We start from the raw sequence: 10,900 nt of genomic DNA on the forward strand, positions 1-10,900 counted from the left end.
GAACACTGTTAAAGATTTTGAGCCCCTTATAGGACTGCAATGCTTGGCGTTCCTTTAGGAAGAGAAATATCAAAAGATATGGTGTAGTGATGATCTCAGGAGCATTTCTCACAAATTCACTGCATAATTTTTGCAAATAAATGTAAAGATTATGTAGCCCATGGTCATAGGTCCAAGAAGTGTACTTGAAGGTACCATCGCAGGAAATTAAAACTGTCTAAATGTATTTCACTGGGAACCAAGCCATACATTCAATGTATTGGCATTATATACAGATATGTAGAGGGTTACCCAAGTGCAGGAATGATCCCAGACTTCAGGTATGGGAGGAGTTTTCTTTAACTCTTGATAGAGACTTTGTTATTATTATGGGGAGAAAGTAAGGGCCAGGAACGAGAGCCTCCATTGAACAAAATGTATTTACTGAATATAATATGAGTATAATAACTAGTTGGGATCTCTGTTAGAGTCTCCTCTGTGCTAATATTAAGCTGGCAGGAAGCAAGGTGTAAAACATTAAAATTATTTAAATGGCATACCTATCTCAGGTCACACTAGGCATCAGGCGGCTGTATATGGAGGGCTGCACTTGCCTAGCCATCAATGAGAAAGGGACAGGCAGCATCTGTGTTCATGAAATTGCTGCAGAGCATGTTGTTTCACCACCCAGACTTTATGGCATGTATTTCTTAGAGCCTTAAAGGAAGAGCGATTTCTTCTGCAGAATTGCAAAAGCTAGAAAGAGAAAGCTGTCCTGGTACTAATCGCACTGCTTGAACTCTGCTGAAATTTTAGTGCCTGTGCACTCTCATCATTTTTTTAAAGAATAACAGTATTATAGTATTGCTTTGGAATAGCTTTAATGCAATGTTGTTGCAACGTTACATGGTATTTCATCAAGAGCTTCATGAAGGGCAATTCCTGAATTTAGTATCTGGTTAATATCAGGTTAAAGTGGGGGTGCTCCTTTTTCTAACATCTGTATCAAAATGGAGCAGTTGTGTAATGGCAAGCTAGAGTGAGGTTTTCTGAGGTCACGCATTCCCTTTAGCTGTATTAATGTCAAGCCAGTAGATGGCACTGATGAGGGCTCCTTTTTTAAAAAAATATATCAAGAAAAGGAAACCCACACCCTTGAGCACCACTGAACAGAGAGAGCAAGCACGTTTCTGGCACAGATCTACAGAGACTGTCATTTCTTTAATTAATCAGAAAACTCACTTGTACTTACACAGCAAATCAAAAGTAATGTGTGCAAAAGTAAGTTGTAATTAGCACACTCTGAGGGTCAATATATGCTGTTGGGATGATAAATTGTACAATCTTTTGATGTCTCTTTTCAAGAGTAAGCACTATACAACCCAAACAAACACATTTTCATGTAGGTTATGTTGTGAGCGTAAGATGTCCTGAAATGACATAACCTTGTATACCCTGACTGCTGCACAGATTCTATTTAGTCTGTATGCACAGCAAGGTCCTGAAGCAGATACACAGTACATATTTCTGGCACTATGTACAACCGCTGCATAGTTGCACAGATGAAGATGGTCTGGTGATGGTGACTGAACACAGTGGTGTAACAGCTGAAACTTGTAAGGTTGCAGTTTTGATTCCCAGGGATAGTGGTGCTATGACTCCCCTCAGGCTTCTTTGTTGCCTCTGAGCTTAGCTACTGTCCTCAATAAAAGCCATTTATTGCAGTGACCTGCCCCTAGGGTTTTGAAATGGCTTGATCTTGACTGGGCAGTTAAGACCTGCTAGTTTTACAAATAGTTCCCGGGCAAAACGAAAATTCCTGGTTTGCTCATGTGGATCAACTCAGCTGCCTGAATGTTATTTTTACTATCCATAGAAGCAGGACAATTGGGATTCTCATGAGCAACAACAGCACTTCAAAATTTATCACTGAACTTCTGCTTAATGGCCTGCTAGACATCACCAATATAATGACCAGGAAGTCAGGTGCAAACTAATGGTTGGTAAGAGGTATGCTAAAATAATCAATTTTATTCTTTTTGTCTTCTTTTCATCATCTTCTTCTTTCCATTAAGCATACCATGTCACTGTCCAAGACAGAAACTGTTATCCAATGCCCTACAATGTTGAGTTATACAATTTAAACATGCAGATCTTTCTAATCATGGAAGGGGTGATGTATGAGTGCTAGTGTATGTAACACAAAAGACTAACAATCCTATATTTAAATGATCAGATGTAAAATGCTCTGAGTTCATTGGATTCATCAGCAAACAAGTGTTTGTAGGATTGAAGCCTGTCTTACATTTTACAGGTCCACAGGTTTGAACAGGTTGCCTTAGGCCAGTGGTCCCCAACCTTGGGCCTCCAGATGTTCCTGGACTACAACTCCCAGAAGCCTTCACCACCACCTCTGCTGGCCAGGATTTCTGGGAGTTGTAGTCCAAGAACATCTGGAGGCCCAAGGTTGGGGACCACTGCCCTAGGCAAGCCACACATTCTCTTTGTCTCTCTTACTTTCAATATTACCATCTGCAGTTTAGTGTGGATAACAACATTAACTTGTTTCATAAGATTTCCAGAAGGATGGCAGTGAGATTCTGCCTGTGAAGCACTCTGAGACACTAGAGAGCACTCAGCTGATCATGACAGTCCCAACTGGTCTGGCCCAAACTGTTCGTAAGGCTCATCTCTGTTGCATGGGAGCAGTGTGAGGTTGTGGATTCAGCCTTTTGAAACTCAGAATTTATTGATTTGTTTGTTTCATTTTTATATTGTCCATCTGGCTGAAGGCCACTCTGGGCAGTTTGCAATATATATAAAAACCGTACAAAAATACAATTTAACAGAAAAAATAGAAATAATAAAATGCAAATAAACGGTAGCATCAAAATGTAAAAATACGTTTGCATAAAACATTCAGAACATTTAAAACATTAAAAGAATAATTACCTGAGCACCTCCACCCCCTCTTTGTAAAGGAATAGTTTCCACACTCCTTCCTAAGAAAATATGAAAGCTTGATTTTAGGAGAGAAGTACACTTGGGATAGGAAAGGTGATAGAAGCCCTAGGGAAATGTGAAGTGTCGGTATCCATGGCTGCCCCTTTCACCTCTAGAGAACAAAGGTGAGATGTCTCCTTGAAGGGGCAAGAGAAAGGTGTGAGTAGGAAGGAAGGGGAACCCTAAAAATAACTATACAAGAGGTCTCAATACCAGTGACACACACTCTTTTGTATTGGGTTGGGCTGGAAACAACCCAATTTAGATTTTAATGTACACACAAGGCAGGTGCACACACAGACTACTGTGCCAGGGGAGTGAGTTTTTCTGCTCCTCTGGCAGAGGCCCATTTATTTTGAGACACATATGGAATTGATTCATTGGAATCAATTGGAATCAATGAATCAATTGAATCATTGGAATCAGTTCCACATGTGTCTATGTCCCTGCTACTTAAAAAAAAAACATTTTTACTATCTGACACAGCGCTATACCAGATAGCAGGAATTAAAAAAATTAAAGCACTGTCCTTGCACCCTCTGATGGTCCCCCACTCCCACGTTGCCTGCCCTGTTGCCCCCTCACTGCCTGCCTGATCACTACCCCTGCACACACATTGCTTGCCTGATTGCCAGCTGGATCACCCCCTGAATTCCCCACTCACTGCCTGCCCAATTGCCCACCCATTGTCAGCTTGATTCCCCCCCCCCAAAATTGCCTACGCATTGCCTGACTGATCACCTCCTATTGCCAGCTCAACTGCTGCCACCTTAATCATTCACCCACTGCCTGCCCAATTGCCGCCCCATTGCCAGCCAGGTCACCTCCTGACCACTTGATCACACACACACCGTCCATACATGAGCATTTCTGTTGTGTAGTTGCTAAAGGCAATTAACCAGTAGCCCTGTCTATCTTTCTATAATATCAATTGGGGTAAGCCAATCAAATAAAAACTACCATAGCTAGTATCCTGTTGCAACAATATGGCATGGACAACAAATCATGTTAAAAGCTTGCCTCCCATTCCAGCAGGCTTCTCATTGCATGATTTGTTGTGTGCTCTATCTCCCAGCCAGTGCAAAAATAAGTATGCATGAGGGAAACTTACACCATTTCCCTGCCACTCTATGTTCAGGCAACAGGATACTAGCCTATCTATTAATAATCTGATCAATTCATACATAGCAACAGCTGCCAGCAGTGTAGGTAGTTTTCTTTGTATAGTTGCTTCCGCCATGGATCATATATGCTTACCAATTAAGGCTATGACTACATGGTCAAATGCTGTGGGATTTGTTGCTGGTATAAAACTGATGAATTCATTTTTTTTAAACTGATCACATGACACAAAGGTATATTTTAATCAATCTGGCCCTTTTAGCTCCCCATGCAGTTTTTTCCTCTGCCACAGGGGGGCTCTAGTTCTTTCAAGCTGGAATGGTTCAAATGGACTTTTCCATGTGATCAGTTGTTTCGTTTTCCAAAATGACAAGGGCTGTGATTTTGGGTAGTATTTTGGTGGTGTGCTAAGCTGGACGCAATGTTTTGGACAGTGAGTACCTCATCACAAACTTTCTTCTAGGTGTTCCAAAAAATTAACTACCAAGTTTAGCTAGATCACCTTATCACTATTGATATACAGTACTAGTTTAGCACTAAACTGTCTCTGTATGGACAAAATGCCCCAAAAGAAACCAGATAAAGAGATAAATTAATATGAAATAGAAACAATTCCAATGAACTACAGCAGACAACTGCTTCCATAGTATGTGTGTATGTGTTTGTACGCTATGGAGAACTTTGGGAAATGGTCTCTTCCTTAGCTCCATGCAACATTTTAAACAGCAATGTTTAAACTTGCAATGAAACTTAAAAGGAGAGCTGGGGATCAGCAGCAGGCTGGATGAAAGGAAGGGGCATTGTGGGCTGTGAAACAGATTGAACTACATCACTGAAACAGTCCACAGTCTCCGTGTGATCACCTAATAAGAAGAGAAGTGTAAAATAGCCTGGAGTCAAGCCACAGCTAAGCTGAGTTGCTCTGATTTGGCTTGCCAGTGTAGTCACAGTCTAAGTCTTATGATCTCTGACTATCTGAATTCCCCATTTCACAACATCTTGTATGCTTAAAGTACGAGTATTGTAAAGGTGAGAATCAGAATTCAGTGGTAGAGCCTGTGTGCTTTGCAATCAAAAGATCTCAGAACTTCCAGTGACATAATTTGGCAGAGACCACTGTTGGACAGTGTTTCCTACCAGGCCAAAGTTTAGGAAAGTTGCATTTTTGCAACTCCTGGCCAGGCTGACTGGAGGATTCTGGAAGCTGTAGCCCAAAAAATAACTTTTTCAATTTCTTCTTCAAGGTCTGCATGGTAGCTGCCTTATTGAATCAGTATAACAGTCTGTCTAGCCCAATGAATGTGATTGACACTGACTGGCAAAAACTCTCTAGGGCTTCAGCTACATGTTTGTGATAAACCAGAGAATGCATATTTGCTGCAGGTTAGGTGTGAACAAGCATGACCTCTGCTTGTAACACACCCTCCCCCAAATTGCAGTGTTTTTCTTCGATTCAGTCTGATGTGCATAATGCTATCATGGACATATCAGGAGTTGGGCATGACATCACATGATGGGAACATTATGTCCAGCTCCGAGACGCCTTTTAAGTTTTTCTTTAAAAGGCATCTTATGCACATCCCTGGATGTGAGTTTAATTGTAAGTTGAAGAAAAAGGAATCACACACCCACATGTGTGAACAGAGGTGCATAGAAGAAAAAAAATCAGAAGAAATGAAAGCAGTTGAGGGGGGATCAAGGAGGTTGAGAAAATGGGAGATGGGGAAGGAATAGGCAGACAACTGGCAGGAAAAATGGGACAGTCCTACACTCCCCGATACTGCAATGCATCTGTAAAAACCAGAGAAGAAAAGGATCGGATTTGGCATAGTTTTGAACTGCAGCAGGGCTTGACATAATATGATACAACAGGGAGTTGCAGTGGATCTGGTCCCATTTTTCCAGAGTATGTCATTTCACCCTAGGAATTCTGGCATGGTTCTCTCTCCCCCCCCCCCCCAATATTTGGAATTGCTTTAGCTCATATCTGGAATATTCTGTATGGTACTCATGTATTCTGTCACTCTAGAGGGGAGAAATGCTCTGATTAAAACAGCTCCCTGCATCCTCCCTCTTTTAGAATATTCAGACTGGACTGGCTTGTCTTGTGCTGGATAAATTTTGATTTTAATTATTTTTAATTAAAGATCAGGGTTTTCTTTTACTGTACTTTGAATGCCATCACATTGGATCAATTTTTATTTCTAATACAGTGGGGTCTCTACTTAAGAACTTAATCCATATTGGAAGGTGGTTCTCAAGTTGAAAAGTTCTTATGTTGAATCTGCATTTCCCATAGGAATGCATTGAAAACCATTTAATCCGTATCTGCTCTTTTCCGTCCATAGAAACTACAGTGGAACCTCTACTTAAGAACTTAATTGGTTTTGGAATGGTGTTCTTAAGTTGAAACGTTCTTAAGTTGAAGCAAAATTTCCCATAGGAATGGACTGAAAACCAATTAATCCGTTCTGGCTGTTTTTTTGTTATGTAGAGATGCGTTCGTACATTGAAGCATTAGTTCCCATAGGAACTAATGCAAAGCTGGTTAATACGTACTCTACCACTAGGGGGAGAATTTTTTTTAAACCTAAGATGACCTAAGGTTAAAAAAAGAGCAAGAAAGGTTTTTTTTCCCTGTTCTTATCTTGGATTTCTGTTCTCAAGTAGAAGCAAAATTTAGCAAATGGAGCTGTTCTTAAGTTGGATTGTTCTTAAGTAGGGACGTTCTTAAGTAGAGACCCCACTGAGGCTTCCACTTTTTTCATTATTTTGAATGTTTGAAATTGGTGATGAGAATAACTTTGCAGCTGTCTCACCTCTTGGCAGCAGAGATGCAGCATTTTTAAAAAAATGTTCAGAACAGCAAACACAAGTGGTGGGAATCAGCTGCCAGACAAGAAAACTTTTAGCAGCTCCACTACCAATTGTCCAACAATTCTGCTTCCTAAAATCTTCTGTTGTCAACTCATCCGATGAATTATTAATATTCAAGCACAGAAAAACTAAATCATGGATTGTAGTTCAGTGGGTTTGCTTACAGTACTGCTGGAAAGAACTCAAGGATCTTAATTCCATCCTCCCTCTCACACAAAGTTGGCCCCTCCACTCATCAGCTTCCCACCATCATCCCATGCAGCTCAAACTATGGGCTTTTCTCCCTAAGTGGGAGAAAAGAGGAGATACCCTGCAAAAATGTGCTCATCAGTGTGCTAGCTTCAAGTGAGTCACACAGGCAGCTCAGGTCACATGCTACACAAGAAACCAACCCCATCTGCCCAAGTAGTCCAGGGCATGACTGTTTGGATTACAATTCTTAGATTCTCCTCATCAGCACCAATGGCAATACCAGCTGACCAGCGGTGGTGATGGTAGGAGTTGTAGACAAAACAAGTAATGTTTCGAAGATCTGATCCAGTGTCACTCATTGATGTGATCTGGGACAAAAAATGGGGTAAATAAAGTTTGATCTTTAAAATAGTAGCTTCTGTGAACAGAAGAAACCCATTCAGTTATCCCCAAATAAATTTTATCAGGTGTTTCCCAATGCAGTTTAACACCCTGTGTCTCTAGGGACTATAGTCCTGGACACCCTGACTTGAGGAAATAGGAATGAGGAACAAAACCAGAATGACCATTTAAGAACAATGTATTCGCGAAGGCTTTCACAGCCGAGATCTAATGGTTGTTGTGGGTTTTTCGGGCTTCTTGGCCGTGTTCTGAAGGTGGTTTTTCCTAACGTTTCGCCAGTCTCTGTGGCCGGCATCTTCAGAGGACAGCAAACTGAGAGCACAGTTTGCTGTCCTCTGAAGATGCCGGCCACAGAGACTGGCAAAACGTTAGGAAAAACCACCTTCAGAACACGGCCAAGAAGCCCGAAAAACCCACAACAACCATTTAAGAACATTTGAAATCTGGTGAATTTTAAAATGTGCACATATCCAATTTCTCATAATCATTATCTTCTGGTTCAGGAATTCAAATCTTACATGTTGATGTCAGAATTGCAAATCAAAATCTGAATTTTGAATGTTAAAGCTCCCCAGATTTTAAATTTTCCTCAACATATCATTTCAGCAACAGCCCCTACTTGGATTCCTCATTGTGTGGTTTGGTGTGTGACTGGGAATCCAAGCTGGAACTTCTTCAATTAGCAGCAATTTGCCACTGCGAGTTACATCGTTTCATTGCCTCTGGTATAACTGCACAAGAAGGCTTTGGCCATTATTGAAGACTTGGGAAATGATCTTAGGACCCTTGATATAACCCTCAAGCCCCTGTTAAGTACAATACCCTTTATAAAACCTATTCCCTGCTCATGGTTAACTAGAATGAGAGTTATTTTTTTTAAAAAAACAACAACCATATCAGACCTGAAGATTAACCGTAAGAAGCGCAGACACCATGAATCTCCCCCTATAACTAATTGCTGCAGGGAGATCTCAAAAGCCCATCCCTGCCTGCCAGCCCCAGGCCTTAATTGCTCCTTTTGGCCTGCCCTTGCATTTCAGAGGCACCGAGAGTTGCAGGATGGGCCAGCAAACATTTTTTATCTGCAGCCCTGTTGCTATAGCAGCTGAAGCTGTCGCATACAAGCCCTTTTGTTAGCATTCATGGACGAGCTCCAAGTTACCCCTCCCCTTGCCCTGTCAGAGGCTTCACAACTCTTCGCATCACACATTTGGCACACAGGAAGAGCAAAGCTCCAGGAAGGCAGGATTGCGTGTGGCTGGGCTTACACAGCCTTCACTATGGTGACTACCAATAGTGAGGCAGTTGCATGCAGCCAGGCACCAATGAAGCTGTTTGCATGCATTTTGAAGGAGCAGCAGCTGCTGCCTTCCAAGGTCAGGGCCACTGGAGCTTAGCTATGCCACAGTATGGATTTTCATGACTCAGAAGCCAGTTTCTACAAGGTTCTGTCACAGTGTTAAGAGCTGAATTATTAGTGTGAGGTGCTGGGTGTCTATGGGGAGACTGAAGAGAGAGCTAGTCCCTCAGCTACATAAAAGACATCTGTGTGGCACACCAGGAGCAGCATGAAGAGACACAGCCAAATCTATGAGGTTCATTAAAGTTCTTTTCTGAATCTCTCTATATCTCTTTGTTACCTCTACTCTCCAGTGCAGTAATGGAATGAGGCTTTGCAGGATGAAAGCCATGGAATGCTTTCACTGGGTGGGACAATGGTACAATCCCCCAGCCCTCCTCAGGCCTCCCTGTTCTCAGAGTTTAGCTGGAGAATAGAGAAAGAATGGACTTTCTCAGCAACAACAAATTATTGTAAATGGTCTCTGTCGTGATGCAAAGTGTTTGGAGATGGCTTGGTCCTGAATAATCAATGAAGGCACATCAGCTTTACAAAATAAATGCTCCTGGTGGATATGAAAAACATCTAGAGTTGATTTATTGATGTACAGTGGGGTCTCTACTTAAGAACGTCTCTACTTAAGAACAATCCAACTTAAGAACAGCTCCATTTGCTAAATTTTGCTTCTACTTGAGAACAGAAATCCAAGATAAGAACAGGAAAAAAAAAAACCTTTCCTGCTCTTTTTTTAACCTTAGGTCATCTTAGGTTAAAAAAAAATTCTCCCCCTAGTGGTAGAGTACGTATTAACCAGCTTTGCATTAGTTCCTATGGGAACTAATGCTTCAATGTACGAACACACCTCTACATAACAAAAAAACAGCCAGAACGGATTAATTGGTTTTCAGTCCATTCCTGTGGGAAATTTTTCCTTCAACTTAAGAACGTTTCAACTTAAGAACACCATTCCAAAACGGATTAAGTTCTTAAGTAGAGGTTCCACTGTAGTTTCTATGGACGGAAAAAAGCAGATATGGATTAAATGGTTTTCAATGCATTCCTATGGGAAATGCAGATTCAACATAAGAACTTTTCAACTTGAGAACCACCTTCCAATAAGGATTAAGTTCTTAAGTAGAGACCCCACTGTAGAACAATACAGTTGTCCTTGTTTTTTAAAACTCTTTGAGGTTTGGCTCTGTGGATTGTCATGATGACACATGTATGAGCATGTACTTTGCCACCATACTTCTATCTCATAACCGGAAAACATGATCTATGTTACACTTGCAATTTCTTTTGGAAATAAATGGTCATGTAGTGCTACACAAGGCCAGTCTTGCTGGACCAAACCGGGAGGCCTTTCTGTCTGGTGAACTGAGACATTTGCCAACTCCAGGTATGTTAGGAAGTTTGTATCAGCAAGGAGCATGAACAGCAGGTGATATTTGCTGATCTTTCCATAATTTTTTTTCCTTTCATAATGTTTAGGCTGGATTACTACCATCCATTAATTATGAGTCTGCTTGATTCCAAATATTTTTCAAACACATGCTGGTACAAAATATGTTTGCAAGGTTGATAAGTGGGATCCACTGATTCCATCATATAGTTTTAGTGGTCAAAGACTTTCACTATCTACACATTTTTGGTTAAACAGAATTAAAAATGTTAGCTCTTACTTATAGAGTCACCTGCTTGTATATATGGAGGCTCTCTTCTGGAGACTTTCTCTTAGATGTCCACCTTCATAAACGAATAGTGATCTTCAGCCTCTGGAATACCATCACCCTGTATATTTCTCAAGCACCTACTTTGTTTTAGACATCAATATTAAATGTGTATTTTTCAAGTCTTATTTTATTTTATTGTCCTTGATTTCACTGTGTGTCACCCAGGAGGTTTGCACTTGGTGGGGGGGGGGAAATTAAATTTATATAAACAATCTGTAACTAAAACAATAATTTTCCTTCCTACATTCTATAG

Source organism: Pogona vitticeps, chromosome 4, assembly GCF_051106095.1.
Source record: "Pogona vitticeps strain Pit_001003342236 chromosome 4, PviZW2.1, whole genome shotgun sequence".
Taxonomy (NCBI): domain Eukaryota; kingdom Metazoa; phylum Chordata; class Lepidosauria; order Squamata; family Agamidae; genus Pogona; species Pogona vitticeps.